Raw genomic sequence first — 17,742 nt, forward strand, 5'->3', positions numbered from 1 at the left:
GTTGTTAACCAAAAACCAGCTAATTTCACACATCTTTAAATAGCATCCAAGTGCCTTTGTTGCCTTAGAGTCCAAAGTTTTCTCAGCTTTATCCTCCACATGTACCAATTTCATATCAATACCTGTGTGAGTTTTAGTAACTGTGATGCTACTATATGCAGGTATTATCACCACTTCACTTAGTACCAGAAATGGGGTCCTCGTTTCTATCTGCCCATTAAGTATTTTATTTCTAGAGTCCTATCCTTGGGATCTGTTTCCAGGGCTACTTCCAATGCCAACAATTGTAGCTTCAGTTCTCTGTACTACCTCAAACCTGATGTTGCAAAAGCAACTGGAGGAGGTAGAGCATTACTGAGGTCACTAGGGAGGGCATCTGGTGCTCTGTTCTTCCCTGAGCCTGTAGAGGAGCCTAGCGAGTGACTCAGAATTGCTCAACAGTGAGTTGCCTTGGGGGAACATTTACTCTTTGGCTCCTGTGCCCACCCCCACATTGGTTGAACATGGCCTGTGGGGCATGATGACCATGCGTTAGTGGGTTATCAATGGTTAGGCATGCATACCTATGATAAAAGAAAGCCAGCTTTATCTTGAGGCCTCAAGATATTGAGCAATTTTGAGGGTCACTCTCTAGGCTCCTGCATCAGGTATGTTGAAGCCTAAAGAAAATGATCAGCCTCTGATCAAACATGACCATAGATGATGCCAAGCGAATGAGAAGTAGAACACAAGAAATGTCATACAAAGAAACTTGCTTTGCAATATGCATGTTTTGCATAGTTTTTAAAAAGCATGTATTCAAAGTGGAGCCTATTTAAATACATATGTAAATAAATAGGCAACTAGATAAATAAGCAATTAAATACAATTTTTGGAAAATCCATGTGTAGACATTTCTTACTGAATGGAATTGAGAGTATAACTCTGACTATCTTTATCTTTAATAATTGATTTTTCTGAATTTTTGGCCAGTGTTAGACCTAAAGTCTGTACAAACAGATTACTCCACATTTTAGTAAGATGCTGTGTACTTTAGACAGCTTTAAAGGAAAAAATAACACTCAAGGCTCTTTCTTTTCCCTCTTAATCTTGGTTAGATAGCTTGGTTCGCTCCTTAGCACACTGTTGCTTCGATTAGTTGCTAGATGATAGCTACCACCCTACAGTACCTGGCTATCTCTGCTGTTGCAGGCAGCAGGATGCCTCCAACAAGGGCCACACTGAGCTCTAAAATGTTTAGTGATATATCAATAAATAATTCCTTGGCCATATGCATTACCTTGCAAATTCTATTCATTTTTACTTAATCTAAATAAAGTTCAGAGGTTTCATTACCTTTGGAAACAGGAAAAAGACAAAGGAGTTTTGAAAAAGCAGTATACGAATGAAAAATAACTAAGTAGATAATATTTTAAAGTAGACAACTCATTTTCCATCCATAATTTGCAACAGAGATCAGAATACAGGATTGTTAAAAAGAATCAGTCTTGTACTTTCTCTTTCTGAGTACATGTGCCATGCATAGTCATTCATAAAAATTATTCCGAAGTCAGGGTATGCTAATCATGTTCAGCTAAATAAGGAAAAAAAAGAAAGAGAAAGGGAGAGAGAGAAAGGAAAAAAGGAAGGAAGGAAAGATTTTCATAGGATCTCATCTCTTATTATGTGTAAATTTAGTTTTGCTTATAGTCCGCATTTTTTCTACTATTTAATTTTGTTATTTTCCCAGCAAAATTTAAAGTTAAATTGCATTGTATGGTGCAAAAAGTAGTTATCTCTGGATAATTTTCAGATATTTTTATTTTAAATTTTAAAAAAGTAATGTAATTTAATATTTTCAGAATCATTTTATGACCATGCATTTGTACTTTTATAATTTAGAACATTAGCATAATTTTTAATAAAAAGTCTAATTATATGGGTAATTTAACAAAATAAACAGATCTTAAGACTTTATACATTATATATCCTTTGGGTTTGGATACTCATAGGACTAAGTATCTGGCTTTAACCTATATGTTCTTATTTCACTTTGTTGCAATAGTACATATAATATTTAATATTATTTGTATTTCTTCCCTTTTGTATTATTTAATTTTCCATGTCATAGTTAAGGACACTATGTAAAATAGCAAATAAACATAAATGTGGTTTAAAGATACACAGAAAAAGAGAAATCATTTTTAAAAATGGACACTATGGACTAAATGAAACAAAAATGATATCGTTAAATAGCCTTCTTTATTATCTTACAGTTTTTATGGGTCAAGAAAATAGGAGCTGCTTGCTTCATGCATGTAGCTCAAGGTTATAGTAAGCTATGAGCCGAGGCTGTGGGGGGAGATGGAGGTACTGCTTCCAAGCTCACCTTCATTCCTGTGAGCAGATTCAGTTCCTCACTGTACAGAGGTCTTTGTTCCTTGCAACACAGGCCTCTCATAAAGCAGCTCAAAACTCAATCCAAAGCTTTCATCAGATCGAGTGAGTGAGAGTGGGAGACAGCACCCAAGACAGAAGCGAGAGTTTGTGATCTAATCTAGGAAATGACATCCTATCATTTTTTGTGTATTCTATATTTAAAAGGGTATGAATAGCAGGACGCAAGGAAAGGAAGTATTTGAGGCCAGCTTAGAGAATGCCTACATCAGAAATTAATCTCCCTGTTTATTAACTATTATCCTTATTTTCAGTCTATGCATATGTTTTTCCATCTATTTGTATGCATTTCTATGAAAAAAAAGTACAAGTTAATTTCTCCTCCTATACGGTCATAAAATCTCCAAAAAAAGACAAAACCATGCCCAGTGATGATCTGAAAAAATTCCTGGTAACCTCTTTTGCCTTTTCACAAGTTTTGAATAATTTTTCTGATAGGTTTGAAGTGACGTTCAAATGATTCAGCAAAAGCACATGCACAAAATCACTTACAAAAAAACACATGCATTTACACACACACACACACACACACACACACACATAGAGAAAAAGAGAAAGCAAATGTGACAATATATTAACAGTTGATCCTGTGTGAAGGTGAGGATCATATGGATTTTACTGTATTACTCTTTCAACTTTTCTGTAAGCTTGACAAAATGAAAAGCTGGGGAAAAAACAAAAACCCTACTTAAGGTCTAGAATAACACATGAAAGTTTGTCAAACCTAAGAACCATTTTATATAAAACTGGATATTGGGACAAGCTAGCATTTAAAATTTCATAGTTTAATATTGATAGAAACGACATATAAGACAAATTTTTATCACAGATTATTTTAACATAACAACTTTGATTTACTAATTAGAGTGACTAAAATTCAGAATTCAAAATATTTTATGTTAAATGCCTTGATAGTGTTATATATATGGGATAATGTCTGGTTTATTTTTATTATTGTAAAATAATAAATATACTAACAAAACTATTTTCTTATAAGAAGTGATGGCCCTGAATTTATCCATTTTAGCAGTCAAAAATTTAGGCACTATCTTTATCTTCATGTTCTGCTTCTCATCAAGGTCAATCACCAGTTTCATTTACTATAGCTTCCTTTTATCTAAGAAATACTGCCACTTCTCTTCCTCACCTCTACCACTATTCCATGTAGGTCATCATCACGTATCACAAGGGTTAATGCAAGAGTGCTTAACTAGTCTTCTGGCCTGAAGATGTGCTCTCTCAAGTCCAATCTCAAGAAGAAATCCCAATCATCTTTATAATACAAATTTAATTATGTTCAACGGTCTAATATAACAGTTTGGATGTCTTTCCAGGGATCCTGTGATTAGTTCAAAATACTTTAAAAGGCTTTCAAGGTCCTTCTTGATATAGCCTCTGATTTCCTTTGCTGTTTCACCTCTGGCTACTTCCTCCGTTACATTCTGTGGTCCTAAAATACTAAATTTCTTCAGCTTATTGAATATTATGTGTTCTTTCATCACACTGCCTTTGTATTTACTGTATGCTCTGTGTTAAACAGTCCTCCAATCACGTTCTCATGAATTTCTCATTTTTCAGGTGTCAATTTGAACATGAAGCTTTCTCAGGTCGAGATTTTTGTCTACATCCTGCATGTTACTAATGCATACTGTAGTTCCTCTAGTATACCACTTATCAGGTCCTATAATTGTTTATTAATTTATGTGTTTCTCCTAGTAGATAAGGGTAAGTCTGACAATGAGGGTAGAATCTTTTAAGTGATCATGGTGTCACCAATGCTAGCAAGAACATATTTGAAAATTAATATAAAATAATAATAATGATTGAATTGAAAATTTATTGAGCAACAACTATATGCTAATCCCTGTGCAAAAGCCCATTACATGGATTGTCTTACTTACTGCTCAAAACCCATCTTTAGAGTAGGTGGAATTATTTTAAAGATGAAAGAATGAGTGTAGAAATGTTAAATTAGTAAAGATCAAAGCTTATATTTAAACTCTAGTTTCAGAGTGCAAGATTTTTATCACTAAGCTATAGAAAATAAGAAGATTCTGGCAATATGTCTGCACAAAAGAGACATATTGGAGCTGGAGAGAAATTTATTTCTAACCACTTCATATAAAAATTACTTTAAAATGTTTTATGGCACATTATCATATTTATGTTTTTTAAGAAGGCTCTTATTTTATTGGGCATCCCTAATTGTTTAAAAGTCTAGTCTCCTTCTTGTGAGGCAAAAATGCCTACCCTCAGCCCTCCTATAGTCTTTCCTCTTCCAATATTATTAGTTAGCACCTCGGAAATATACAGAATAAGTCTAATTAATATTCCATATTAACTCTGCACATTTTTAATGTTAGTTGTCATATTAATGTTCTTTTGACTTCCCAAATATATTTTATTTGAATAAATTTCAAGTGTACTATTTTTATTGTTTTTTAAAATTATTTAGAATAAAAGATAAGTCTAAGAAACATTCCCATGCTGTGAAACATTTTTTGTTAATCTTTTCCATACTTATTTCTTCAGAGATTTATATTTTCATTCCTATTAATATAATAGTTGATAAATAAAAAATAATACATGTAATATTTATGCAAGTCATAAAGCCCAATACTGTAATAAACACATGTGACATCATCAACCCAACTCAAGAACTAGAACCCTGTCATTAACTGTATCCCCTCAGGCACTTGTCTTCACCATCTTCCTCTTGCCTTTCCCCCACCAGAGGTCACCACTAGTCTGAATTCTATCTTCATCATTGTCTTGACTTTCATAAAATATTTTCATTTTATGTAAATGTATTGCTAAGCAAAGTATTGTTGCTATATGTTTATATTTGAGCTTTATAGAAAAGGCACTACACTAACAGAGTCTCATAGACCTATTTTTTCCCCTCTCACCATTATAGTTTAAAAAATCATCTACATTGCTGTGTGTGGCTGTGGTTTATTCACTTTTGCTCATGTATAATATTCCTTTGAGAGAGTACACCAAAATATATATGTTCAACCTCTCTCATGTAAGCATTTGTATAATTTCTAATTTTTTAATATTATAAACAGAAATGCTATAAACACTGTGTACACATTGTCTGAAGCATATGAATTTTTTAAGAGCATAATTGAGTACTGGAATGCTGGGTCACAGAATATGCATATGTTTAACATTAAAATATAATAACAATATTCCCCAAAGTAAATGTATATTTATATCTATCTATCTATCTATATATAAGTGATGTCCATTTATTCAGGCCTGCCTATTTCCATTTACCTCTCTTTCTCATTATAGGCAGCCACTATGATTAATTAGCTTTGAAACTTCTCATCCACATTTTTACAATTTTACCTCATAATTAAGTAATGATAATACCTAACACAGTTGTAAGTGTATTCTTAAATCAATTTATTATTTCCACTACTGTAAAATTGTTGATTGAATTAAGAGCTATAATTTTTAAGAGCACTGAGTACTGTATATGGACCTCGTTCATTCATTTAAACTGCCATCCAGTAAGAAAATGTACCTTTAATATTTGTAAAGGTCTTTTTTTGAAAAAAAAAAGATGTTTGAAGCATTATTTTAAAGATAAATACTTAAAAGAACAAAACTTAAACTGTAGGTTATCAGTTTTATCAGCTCTATCGGGTATTATTAAACTGATCTCCAATGTAGCAGAACCAATTTACATTTCTCCCCATCATTAACGTTATCAGACTTTATTCATTTGCCAATCTAATCGCTCACTATTGTTATACTCTTCAATTGCTTGATCATGAGTCAGATTAAACATTTCTCATCTTTTTACATGTAGATTTATGTTTCAGGAGCCTGCTCCATAAATTCTTTTTCAGATGTTTTTTTCAAGTTTTTCTACTGGCTTATGTGGATTTTTGCTTATTTATTTTTAGGCTTTAAATATCTAAACACTTTTTTCAATTGTGTACATCATACATATTTCTCCTTATCTGCTGTTATTCTTTTTTTAACTTAATTCCTTGGGGATCCTTCTCTGTTTTTTTTCTTTGTACAGAATATTATGTATAAGAAATTATACATACTTTTTTATGCATATGTATGCTTTTTTCCTTTATTTTCTGTGCTTTGGGGCTTTGTTAAATAAATAAGTAAACAGATATGCTTCTTTATTTTTAATAATGGTTAAAAATTTTAATACATTTTGTTGTTATTCATAAGGAATTAATACTCATAAGAGTATGAGTAAGAATCTATTTTTACTTGTTTTCCATATAGGAAATCAATTGCCACAGAAGAACTTACTGTTTCCCATGAGTTCTCAAAACTGTTTTTTTTAAACATCTTTATTGGAGTATAATTGCTTTACAATGTTGTGTTAGTTTCTGCTGTAAAACAAAGTGAATCAGCTAAATGTATACATACATCCCCACATCCCCTCCCTCGTTCACCTCCCTCCCACCCTCCCTATCCTACCCCTCTAGGTCTTCGCAAATCACCAAGCTGACCTCCCCGTGAGATACAGCTCTTCCCACTAAATATTTTACATTTGGTAGTGGATATATCTCAACGCTACGTCTCACTTTGCCCCAGCCTAACCTTCCCCCTCCCCGTGTCCTCAATCCATTCTCTATGTCTGCGTCTTTATTTCTATCCTACCCCTAGGTGCATCAGAACGATTTTTTTTTTTTTTTAGATTCCATAATATGTGTTAGCATACAGTATTTGTTTTTCTCTTTCTGACTTACTTCACTCTGTATGACAGACTCTAGGTTCATCCACATCACTACAAATAATTCACTTTCATTTCTTTTTATGGCTAATATTCCATTGTATATATGTGCCACAACTTCTTTATCCGTTCATCTGTCTATGGACACTTAGGCTGCTTCCATGTCCTGGCTATTGTAAATAGTGCTACAATGAAGATTGTGGTACATGTCTCTTTTTGAATTATGGTTTTCTCAGGGTATATGCCCAGTAGTGGGATTGCTGGGTCATATGGTAGTTCTATTTTTAGTTTTTAGGGACATCCCTGGTGATGCACTGGTTGGGAATCTGCCTGCCAATGCAGGGGTCATGGGTTCAATCCCTGCTCCAGGAGGATCCCACAGCTGTGGAGCAACTGGGCCCCATGCACCACAGCTACTGAGCCTGCGCTCTAGAGCCCTCAAGCCAAAACTACTGAGCCTGCATGCCACAACTGCTGAGGCCCACATGCCTAGAGCCCATGCTCTGCAGCAGGAGGGGCCACAGCATTGCAGGGCCCAAACACCAGAGCAAACAGTGGCCCCGCTCTCTGCAACTGGACAAAGCCCGTACGCAGCAGCAAAGATTCAATGCAGCCAAAACTAAATAAATAAAATATTTTTAGTTTTTTAAGGAACCTCCATACTGTTCTCCATAGTGGCTGTATCAATTTACATTCCCACCAAAAGTGCAAGAGGGTTCCCTTTTCTCCACACCCTCTCCAGCATTTATTCTTTCTAGATTTTTTGATGATGGCCATTCTGACCGGTGTGAAATAATATGTCATTGTAGTTTTGATATGCATTTCTCTAATGATTAATGACTTTGAGCATTCTTCCATGTGTTTGTTGGCAATCTGTATATATTCTTTGGAGAAATGTCTATCTAGGTCTTCTGCCCATTGATAGATTGGGTTATTCGTTTTTTTGATATTCAGCTGCATGAGCGGCTTGTAAATTTTGGAGATTAATCCTTTGTCAGTTGCTTCATTTGCAAATATTTTCTCCCATTATGAGGGTTGTCTTCTCGTCTTGTTTATAGTTTCCTTCGCTGTGCAAAAGCTTTTAAATTTCATTAGGTCCCACTTGTTTATTTTTGTTTTTATTTACATTTCTCTAGTAGGTGGGTCAAAAAGGATCTTGCATGATTTATGTCATAGAGTGTTCTGCCTATGTTTTCCTCTAAGAGTTTTCTCATGTCTGGACTTACACTTAGGTCTGTAATCCATTTTGAGTTTATTTTTGTGTATGGTGTTAGGGAGTGTTCTAATTTCATTCTTTTACATGTACCTGTCCAGTTTTCCCAGCACCACTTATTGAAGAGGCTCTCTTTTCTCCACTGTTTTATCCTTGCCTACTTTATCAAAGATAAGGTCAGCATATGTGCGTGGGTTTATCTCTGGGCTTTCTATCCTGATCCATTGATCTATATTTCTGTTTTGGTGCCAGTACCATACTGTCTTCATTACTGTAGCTTTGTAGTATAGTCTGAAGTCAGGGAGCTGGATGCCTTCAGCTCCATTTTTCTTTCTCAAGATTGCTTTGGCTATTCGGGGTCTTTTGTGTTTCCATACAAATTGTGAAATTTTTTGTTCTGGTTCTGTGAAAAATGCCAGTGGTAGTTTGATAGGGATTGCACTGAATCTGTAGATTGCTTCGGGTAGTACAGTCATTTTCACAATGTTGATTCTTCCAATCCAAGAACATGGTATATCTCTCCATCTATTCTTATCATCTTTAATTTCTTTCATCAGTGTCTTACAGTTTTCGGCATACAGGTCTTCTGTCTCCTTAGGTAGGTTTATTCCTAGGTATTTTATTCTTTTTGTTGCAATTCTAAATGGGAGTGTTTTCTTAAATTCACTTTCAGATTTTTCATCATTAGTGTACAGGAATGCAACAGATATCTGGGCATTAATTTTGTATCCTGCTACTTTACCAAATTCATTGATTAGCTCTAGTAGTTTTCTGGTAGCATCTTTAGGACTCTCTATGTATAGTATCATGACATCTGCAAACAGTGAAACCTTTACTTCTTCTTTTCCGATTTGGATTCCTTTTATTTTTCTTTCTTCTCTATTGTTGCAGCTAAAACTTCCAAAACTATGTTGAATAATAGTGGTGAGACTGGGCAACCTTGTCTTATTCCTGATCTTAGTGTAAACGGTTTCAGGTTGTCACCACTGAGAACAATGTTGGCCGTGGGTTTGTGATATACGGCCTTTATTATGTTGAGGAAAGTTCCTTCTATGCCTACTTTCTGAAGGGTTTTTATCATAAATGCGTTTTGAATTTTGTCGAAAGCTTTCTCTGCATCTATTGAGATGGTCATATGGTTTCTCTCCTTCAGTTTTTATTATGGTGTATCACATTGATTGATTTGCATGTATTGACGAATCCTTGCATTCCTGGGATAAACCCCACTTGATCATGATATATGATCCTTTTAATGTGCTGTTGGATTCTGTTTGTTAGTATTTTGTTGAGGATATTTGCATCTATGTTCATCAGTGATATTGGCCTGTAGTTTTGTTTCTTTGTGACATCTTTGTCTGGTTTTGGTATCAGGGTGATGGTGGACTCGTACAATGAGTTTGGGAGTGTTCCTCCCTCTGCTATATTTTGGAAGAGTTTGAGAAGGATAGGTGTTAGCTCTTCTCTAAATGTTTGATGGAATTCTCCTGTGAAGCCATCTGGTCCTGGGCTTTTGTTTGTTGGAAGATTTTTAATCACAGTTTCAATTTCAGTGCTTGTGATTGGTCTGTTCATATTTTCCATTTCTTCCTGGTTAAGTCTCAGAAAGTTGTGCATTTCTAAGAATTTGTCCATTTCTTCCAGGTTGTCCATTGTGTGGCATATAGTTGCTTGTAGCAATCTCTCATGATCCTTTGTATTTCTGCAGTGTCAGTTGTTACTTCTCCTTTTTCATTTCTAATTCTATTGATTTGAGTCTTTTCTCTTTTTTTCCTGATGAGTCTGGCTAATGGGTTATCAATTTTGTTTATCTTCTGAAAGAACCAGCTTTTAGTTTTATTGATCTTTGCTACTGTTCTCCATTTCTTTTTCATTTATTTCTGATCTGATCTTTATGATTTCTTTCCTTCTCCTAACTTAGGGGGAGTTTTTGTTCTTCTTTCTCTAATTTCTTTATGTGTGAGGTTAGGCTGTTTATTTGAGATGTTTCTTGTTTCTTGAGGTAGGATTGTATTGCTGTGAACTTCCCTCTTAGAACTGCTTTTGCTGCATCCCATAGGTTTTTGGTCACCATGTTTTCATTGTCATTTGTTTCTCTGTAACTTTTGATTTCCTCTTTGATTTCTTCAGTGATGTCTTGGTTATTTAGTAGTGTATATTTTAGCCTCCATGTGTTTGTATTTTTTACAGATATTTTCCTTTAATTGATATCTAATCTCATAGCATTTTGGTTGGAAATGGTACTTGATACGATTTGAATTTTCTTAAATTTACCAAGGCTTTATTTGTGACCCAAGATATGATCTATCCTGAAGAATTTTCCATGAGCACTTGAGAAGAAAGTGTATTCTATTGTTTTTGTATGGAATGTCCTATAAATATCAATTAAGTCCATCTTAATCTTGTTTATTGTATCATTTAAAGCTTGTGTTTCCTTATTTATTTTCATTTTGGATGATCTGTCCATTGGTGAAAGTGGGGTGTTAAAGTCCCCTACTATGATTGTGTTAATGTCGATTTCCCCTTTTATGGCTGTTAGTATTTGCCTTATATATTGGGGCACTCCTATGTTGGGTGCATAAATATTTCCAATTGCTATATCTTCTTCTTGGATCGATCCCTTGATCATTATGTAGTGTCCTTCTTTGTCTCTTGTAACAGTCTTTGTTTTAGTTTATTTTGTCTGATATGAGTATTGCTACTCCAGCTTTCTTTTGATTTCCATTTGCATGGAATATCTTTTTCCATTTCCTCACTTTCAGTCTGTATGTGTCCCTAAGTCTGAAGTGGGTCTCTTTTAGACAGCATATATACAGGTCTTGTTTTGTATCCATTCAGCCAGTCTATGTCTTTTGGATGGAGCATTGAATCCATCTACATTTAAGGTAATTATCAATCTGTATGTTTCTATTACCATTTTCTCAATTGTTTTGGGTTTTTTGTAGTAGGTCTTTTCCTTCTCTTGTGTTTCCTGCCTAGAGAAGTTCCTTTAGCATTTGTTGTAAAGCTGGTTTGGTGGTGCTAAAGTCTCTTAGTTTTTGCTTTTCTGTAAAGGTTTTAATTTCTCCATCAAATTTGAATGAGATCCTTGCTGGGTAGAGTAATCTTGGTTGTAGGTTTTTCTCCTTCATCACTTTAAATATGTCCTGCCACTCCCTTCTGGCTTGCGGAGGTTCTGCTGAAAGACCAGCTGTTAACCTTATGAGGAGTCCCTTGTGGGTTATTTGTTGTTTTTCCCTTGCTGCTTTTAATATATTTTCTTTGTGTTTAATTTTTGATAGTTTGATTAATATGTGTATTGGTGTGTTTCTCCTTGGATTTATCCTGTATGGGACTCTCTGTGCTTCCTGGACTTGACTATTTCCTTTCCCATTATGGGAAGTTTTCAACTATAATCTCTACAAATATTTTCTCAGTCCCTTTCTTTTTCTCTTCTTCTTCTGGGACCCCTATAATTCGAATGTTGCTGCCTTTAACATTGTCCCAGAGGTCTCTGAGACTGTCCTCAGTTCTTTTCATTCTTTTTTCTTTATTCTGCTCTGCAGTAGTTATTTCCACTATTTTATCTTTCAGGTCACTTATTCGTTCTTCTGCCTCTGTTATTCTGCTATTGATCCATTCTAGAGAATTTTTAATTTCATTTATTGCATTGTTCATCACAGTTTGTTTGCTCTTTAGTTCTTCTAGGTCCTTGTTAAACATTTCTTGTATTTTCTTCATCTATTTCCAAGATTTTGGATATCTTTACTATCATTATTCTGAATTCTTTTTCAGATAGACTATTTTCGTCTCATTTTTTTAGTCTGGTGGATTTTTACCTTGATCCTTCATCTTCTGTGTGTTTCTCTGTCTTCTCATTTTGCTTAACTTACTGTGTTTGGGGTCTCCTTTTCGCAGGCTGCTTGTTCCTAGTTCCCATTTTTTTTGGTGTCTGTCCCCATGGCTAAAGTTGGTTCAGTGGGTTGTGTAGGCTTCCTGGTGGAGGGGACTAGTGCCTGTTTTCTGGTGGATGAGTTTGGATCTTGTCTTTCTGTTGGGCAGATCCACGTCTGGTGGTGTGTTTTGGGTGTCTGTGGTCTTATTATGATTTTAGGCAGCCTCTCTGCTAATGGATGGGTTTGTGTTCCTGTCTTGCTAGTTGTTTGGCATAGGGTGTCCAGCACTGTAGCTTGCTGGTCGTTGAGTGGAGCTGGGTCTTGGCACTGAGATGGAGATCTCTGGGACATATTCGCCATTTGATATTACATGCAGCTGGAAGGTTTCTTGTGGGCCAGTGTCCTGAACTTGGCTCTCTCTCCTCAGAGGCAAAGCCCTGATGCCTGGCTGGAGCACCACGAGCCTGTCATCCACACAGCTCTCTGCCCGGGGAGAAATTCCAATGGCAGGTATTGGTGACACATCCTCTTCTTTAGCAGGTGGCAGCCTGGCAACTCCTTTTTTTCCTTTGTGGTTTGTCTAATTTCACTTGGTCTTAGGGTTCTGCATGCAGAGGCCTCACATCCAGTACTTCAGACCCGATTTCCTAGTGCAAAATGGCTGTGTCGACACCTCAGCTCGCGGGGCCAGTGCAGACTCCACAACATAGAGCCCAAGTGTCATTGTTAAGAGTAAACATCTTGGACTTAAGACATATATGGATTAAAACCTATGTAGCCCCTTAAATCTGTTTATCTTTGGATAAGTTACTTAAGTTCCCTATTTTCTGGGATACACATCTTTAAAATGGGGATAATAACACTGTTTAATACATAGACTTATTCTGAGAATTAAAAGCACTCTGAGTGCTCGTCCAGGATCTGCCACATGGTAAACCCTCAGTAATATTTGCTGTTATTATACTGTAACATGCTACTTCTATAATGTACTGGATATCTGTTACTCTAGAATGGATGGAATATACCTAACATCACTGATAAATGTATCTTGTATTAAGGAATATTTGGGACTTAAACAGATTTTTAAAAGGCTAATGATAACACTTTGCAAAATTTGACATACTGGAGGAAAACCTTCAACCTGCCAATAACTCTAGAGTCTTGGCTACCCTAAATATAACCTCATCTCTGTATTTGTAGAAATACCTTTTAAAAGCTCTAAAGAAATAGAAAAAATACTTTTTTGTTTAGCTAAAAATTGCACTCTGGGCTAAACAGAAACGTGCTGGTTTTGAATTTCCCTATGAAATTGTTTTGATGGACTTCCAATCAGTGACTGGTAAATATTGGGTCAAAATTCAAGTAGAGGATAGTTTCACAAAGAGTTTTAATATTCAGAGAATTTTAAATCTCATTTCATTTTCAAAAAAACCTTTAAATTAATTATTTTTATAGATATAACAACATAATTTTAATATACACTGTATTTAATTTGATTTAGTTTCCTGAAGAAATACTAAGGCAATTAATTCCAAGACTTAACATCAATATAATTGAATGAGAATACAGTAACAGGTACCTTGTTATTTTTTTCTTAGGAAGTAATATTTTATGACTAGATTATTAGAAACTGCTTGAGACTCTGAAGGGGTCACCCAATATAATTAACAATTCCACTGTCAGAATTCTGAACAAGTAAGGAATGAATTAAGGGGTATTAGATGATAACCAGAATATTCCTTTTATTGCTGTTAAAGACTCAGCTACAGAAGGAAAACTCATGTGGGCTTTCCATGTGGTGAGGGATAGCACACCCCTGAAAGAGTGAGAACATATGTGCAACCTGTGGGCAGCTGGTTCCCAAGGGAAATGTGGGTAGAACCAAGCATACCTCATTACTTTTCCCCAAACTTATCACTCTATTTCTTCATGGGCATGATTATAGAGGAGAAGAGAGAGAGCTGCAATGTTCTAGGGAAAATCTCTCCTCATGGATCCCAGGAGCAGAAAATAAGTATTCCCCTCCAACATGAATAATCCATTAATGTACAGGATTCCATGTTAAAAGTGAATTTAAGGCAAAAATCTCTTATGACGACAAAGCAATAACAACTTCCTCACAATTTGGAAGTTTTAAGAAAAGAAAACAAAACAAAATACTAGACCTAAGAATGGTGGTAAGAGAGTAAACTCTTTCTTTCAACAGCAGTTTAAAGGTGTATTGATAGTTTTTATCAAAGTACATTTTCCAAAACATTATAAATGACTCGTACAAATATAGGATGAATATGTGTCACATGTAGCTAATTAATGAGAGAAACTGTGTGATGATAAATTTAGTTCAAAAGAGATTTTGATAGTATGCTGTGAGCATTGAATATATAGTATATGGTATATGGTGAGTATGTGTCAACACTGAAAAGAAATTCTAGAAAGAGGTTAGTAATTGAGATACAAAACTGGTTAATAGAATTATAAGGCAATGGAATAGTAACCTTTGGGTTACTGTTATCTTATGTACTGCACAGAAATAATTTTTACCTCCACCAGACAAATATCTGGAAGATATCACGTTATCTTGGAGAGTCTGATTCAAAATTAATGGTAACTATTAAATTAATCAAAGGCATTTTTCCCTAAAAAATCAAATAATTCTTGGATGGGACAGTTAAACACTTCACTTTGACCCGTGAAAAGATGTGTGGTCATTCTTTTGCCTAATTTTTAATTTATGTGCAAATTTTTAACAGTTTCTTCAATGTGGTTCTTCTCAAGTGTTCAATTGAAAATAATATACCCATGGTAGAAAATAATATACCCATGGTAGAAGAACTCATAAGTCCTAGAAGAAAGAGAAAATGAAGGTCTTTGAAATGTGAGGTTAATATCTTATCCATCATATTTCAAGCCTTACAAGTAACTTTCCAACAATATCATCCTCAAAATTAAAACTATCTAAAAATTAGTGTCCAGTAGGCAAGGACCACTTCTTAGACCATAAAGAGGTGAGGCAACAAGAGCTATATTCTTAGAGTTGTCAAAATTGAAGTCAGTTTCTTAGAAACCTGGAACACCTGTTAATCATTCAGTTTTCCACTTTTGTTAAAGTACTTTAAAATCTGTACTTAACATAAAAATTTAAAAAATGTTTCTAACTTATTCTAATTAGAATAGTGTTCATGTTGTGGAATGGAGTAAAAAGAATTCATCCAATAGAAACTGGTGAGGAGGACAGACTAATAAATTAACAGATGGTAACTCTTTGGGCTTAAATTAGTTGACACATGAAAATTATGTATGTGAAGATTTCTGCAAGAAATTAGTTGCTTATAAATGGGTTTTTATAAATGTAGTTATAAGTATAACCTGGCTGTTTTTAGAACAGAAACATTTATGCAATGTCCTGTATGACATTTCGATATGCCAGATGGAGCATTTATAGCAAAGAATCTACTCCCTGAAAGCACTAATAGTAAACACCTATTCAGCATGTTATGTATTTTTTTAGACTTTACTGAGATGATTTTTTTACTGACTGCTTAGCACACTCCACTTTGTGATGAGAAAGGATTTGTGAATAATCAGAAACAGGATGTCATATCACATCGCATCCACTCAAACGTTGCAGACATAACTCTTGTAAAGGTCTGAAGTCCCCTTAAAGACATCTGCCTCTTTAGATCATTTTCACAGCATTCTGAAAGGATAACAGAAACACAACCCCAGATATTCAGATAGGAATATAGAAAGCTAATCTTGAAGGAAATGTTATAATTTCAACTCTATTAACATTTCAAGGACAGTAAGTCACATTCTAGAGGGCTGTAAAGTTCAGTCTTAAGTGCTGTGATTTTATATTGTAAGTACAAAAATCAAAACTTTGTTAGCTTATTGCATACTCATACTGCATGTGAGAATGAAATACCTCACGATTATTTTAGTAACCTAAAACACTCACATAAATAATGATCAAACTAAGTCATAGTTGATTTATTCCTAAATATTTTGTGATAGCTAAATTAAGTGGAATTTAGTTCCCAGTATATTATTGGCCCTAAAGTTGAGGGTGATAAACACCATAGATTGAATTATGTGGCTTCTGGAGAGAAAGACAAAGTATTTTGAAAGTGAGTTAACACACACCAATACTTTTGAAAAATGTGTTTCAGGAAACCTCTAGTGTTTTCCATTGAGGCATCAGGATTCTTTCATTATTTGATTCAAATTTAAATGTAAAATGTAATTTAATTTTTCTTCAACTGTAATAAGAAGAGTGCAAATCTGCATTTCCTTATATTATGCTTTAATATAGACAATGAATGTGTCAACTTTAGCTACCAGGTCAACTCAGAATGAAGCTCTTTAGTCATCTCTGAGCATGTATTTAAACTTCTACAAATGTGTCACTGACTTGGAATGTTACAGCTCTGCAACTGTCTATTTTTAAAACTGAGGTCCTGGATATGTCTGTTCATGTAAAGTTGTACAGAGCACCCTGGTGGAGCACAGATCTATTTATTCAAATAGCTGGAAAAATTCAGATGAATGTTCTTGAGGGATGCACTTATCATGCTTGCATAAAAATGCATATAAAAATAAAAACATATTATAGACATGTTATCCATTTCAGTGTTGCACACTTACTACTGGCTTTCATATTTATAAAGATTTTTAGTAAGTTTTAGATATTTTCATTTTCCTGAATCTAAAATATTCGACTACTGATACAAGAGCCTGGCTAGCTTAACCACAAATTTACCTGAAGTTGCAAGGTAAGGTATTAAAATGGTTTTAATCTCAGGTTTATTTTATATGACTTTTAAAAACATTACCAAAATATAGACCAAAGTATGATTTCTCAGCTTTCTACCAATTTACACACTTGCTGTTAGGTCTGCACTTCTGCCATGGGGTTCATTATTCCCAAGTTATTCACGGTCAGATTTCCAGCTTAAATATCACTTCCTCAGAGTGCCTCAGATTACCCTATTTAAAGATTTATTTTGTTTACTATTTTTAAAAAGTATTAATTTTTCCAGCTCTATTGAGGTATAATTGAAGAATAAAAATTGTACATATTCACGGTGTACAATGTGATGAAACATATCCACCATCTCACTAGTTGCCATTTTGTGCATGTGTGTGTACGTGTGCATGTGTGTAGTGAGAACACTTAAGATCTACTCTCTAAACAAGTTTCAATTGTATAATACAGTATTAATAACTATAGTCTTAACTGATACATTATATAAAATAATCAGTATTTATTTGTTTCAGTGATTTTTGTCTTTTTAAATTTGCTATGCTGTAAGTTCCATGAGGATAGAAATTTTGTCTGTCTTATTCAAGAGTTTCTGGAACCAAGTATATTAAAGAGAGAAGATTAAGAGGAAAGGACAATAGGGTTAGAATAATGAGAATGTGAAACTGCACAGAAACCCCAAAAGGATATTAAATGCCCCTGAAAATTTATTGGGCTTGAATACCATGACATTTTTTAACCA

General features: G+C 34.5%; 1 pseudogene; it reads left to right on the forward strand.

Moving 5' to 3' along the window:
* The first annotated feature begins 689 nt into the window (after nt 1-689).
* Nucleotides 690-17,742, forward strand: part of LOC132426284 (kinesin-like protein KIF3C) — a 119,758-nt pseudogene continuing 102,705 nt past the window's right edge.

The sequence above is a fragment of the Delphinus delphis genome, chromosome 5 (assembly GCF_949987515.2).
Source record: "Delphinus delphis chromosome 5, mDelDel1.2, whole genome shotgun sequence".
NCBI lineage: Eukaryota > Metazoa > Chordata > Mammalia > Artiodactyla > Delphinidae > Delphinus > Delphinus delphis.